Raw genomic sequence first — 2,500 nt, forward strand, 5'->3', positions numbered from 1 at the left:
TTTAACCCCCCCCCAACCCTCTACGGCTGCCAATCCCGTCACTCTCAACCCCCCCTAGCTCTCGCCTGGCCCTCCCAGTCCCCTTCTAACCCACTCCGACATGCCTGGACTCCTCCCTTTCCCCCTTCCCCCCTTCCCCTCCTCCCTTTCCCCCTGTCGCACCCTTTTCCCCCTTCCCCCCTTCCCCTCCTCCCTTTTCCCTGCCCGTCCCTCCCTCACACACACATCCTTCCCCCTCTCATTCCTCCTTCCCCGACCTCCCCTCTTCCCCCCTCTCACCCCCCCCCTATCCCATCCCTTCTTCCGCCCACCTATTCTTCTCTCACCCACCCACCCTTACCCACCCATATACACCCCTCTCATCCCCCACCCACCCTTTTCCCACCCACCCTCTTTCTCTCACCCACCCATGTACCCTCCTAATACCCACCCTATTCACACCCACCCACCCTCCTCTCACCCACCCACCCTCCTCTCATACACCCCACTCTTACCCTCATTCTTATCTCCCTTACTCGAGTACACCTTTCTCTCACCTCCCACAGACCCACCTTTCTCTTACCCACCCTTCTCTCACCCATCCACCAACCCACCTACCCACCCTCCTCTCACATACCCACCCACCCTCCCCTCATCCACCCACCCACCCTCCCCTCATCCACCCACCCACCCTCCCCTCATCCACCCACCCACCCTCCTCTCATCCACCCACCCACCCTCCCCTCATCCACCCACCCACCCTCCCCTCATCCACCCACCCACCCTCCCCTCATACACCCACCCACCCTCCCCTCATCCACCCACACAGGGTGGGTGCGTGGCTAAGGGGGAGGGTGGGTGAGGGTGGGTGCGTGGATGAAGGTAGGGCTGGTGGTGGTGGGTGAGGTGAGGGTGACGATGGGTGGTGTGGGTGGGTGGTGGGAGTTGGTGGGTGGGTGGAGTGAGGGTGAGGGTGGGTAGTTGGTGTTGATGCGTGGTGGTGGGTGGGTGTGTGGCGTAGGGTGATGTGTGTTATTATTGTTGTTTTATTTGGTGTTGTTGTCAGTGGTATTATTGCTGTTGCGAGCGTCATCAATCGCCAATTGTCATCTTATCTTATCATTATTATGCTTGTTATCATCATCATCATCATTATCATTATTATCATTAATGTCCTTATTATCATTATCATTCATATCATCATATCATATCATTTATATTATTATAATCATTCATATTAATATCTTTATCATTATAATCATTATTGTTATCATCATTATTATCATTATAATTGTCATTATTATTATTATTATTATTATTATTATTATTATTATTATCATTATTATTATTATTATCATCATTATTATCATGAATATCATTATCATAATTGTTATCATTTTCATCATTATCATTAATATTATTTTTATCATCATTATCATCATCAATCGTCATCATCATTGGTATTATCATTATATTCATTATCATTATTATTACTGTTATTATTATTATTATTATTTTATTATTATTATTATTATTATTATTATTATTATTATTATTATTATTATTATTATTATTATTATCATCATCATCATCAATATTATTATTATTATTATCATTATCATTGTTATCATTATCACCATAATCATCATTATTATCACAATTATAATTACTATCTTTATCATTATCATCATTATTGCAGATATTGTTGCTGCTATCATTATTACCACTAATATCATTATCAGCCTTATCATTGTTGTTGTTGTCGTTGCTGTTGTCGTTTTTGTTGTTCTTAGCCTCATTATCATGGCCACCATAGGCAGAGACAGAGACACAGACAAAGGCACGGAAAAAAAAGAACGTAAAAATACCATATCTTCTTTCAAGCTTTAAAAGATAAATACAAAAGGAATACCAAAAAAATAGAAATGGGGTATTCAGTCTTTCAGAAAGCCTTTTCAAAAAAACATATACGGACACTCGTTAAATGAAGAAACAAACTGCGCCCCCCACACACAAAAAAGAACAATAACAAAAGGATTTTTTTTTTTATTCATGTCTTCCAGTAAATTCGCAACATCGACACTAATATAGTGAATAAAAACACCAGAGGCTAGAGTGAATATACAAAACTTTTCCTCCTTATTTTATTAATATTATTTTTTTCCGAAGAAGATGGTTGTTTGCTCAAGTACAACAGGAAAGGGAGTGATTAGAGGAACCAACAGACATGTGTCAACATTCTCTGTATTAAAACGCGAGGGGGAAAGAGGAGGGGAGGGGAGACGAGACAGAGGGGGAGGGGAGGGGAGAGGGGAGGAGTGTGGAGAGGAGAGGAGAGGAGAGGAAAGGGGAGGGGAGGGGAGAAGAGAGGGGAGAGGCACAAGGAGACTGGCTTACTGCGGAAGAAAGAAAAAAGGATGATGGGTACACAGGGCGAGAGGGGAACGGAAGAGGGAAGGAGGGACTAAAGGAAGGAACGGGAAGGAAGAAAGACAGGAAAGGGAGGAAGACAGAGAAGAGG

This window comes from Penaeus monodon, chromosome 5 (assembly GCF_015228065.2).
Source record: "Penaeus monodon isolate SGIC_2016 chromosome 5, NSTDA_Pmon_1, whole genome shotgun sequence".
Classification (NCBI taxonomy): Eukaryota; Metazoa; Arthropoda; class Malacostraca; order Decapoda; family Penaeidae; genus Penaeus; species Penaeus monodon.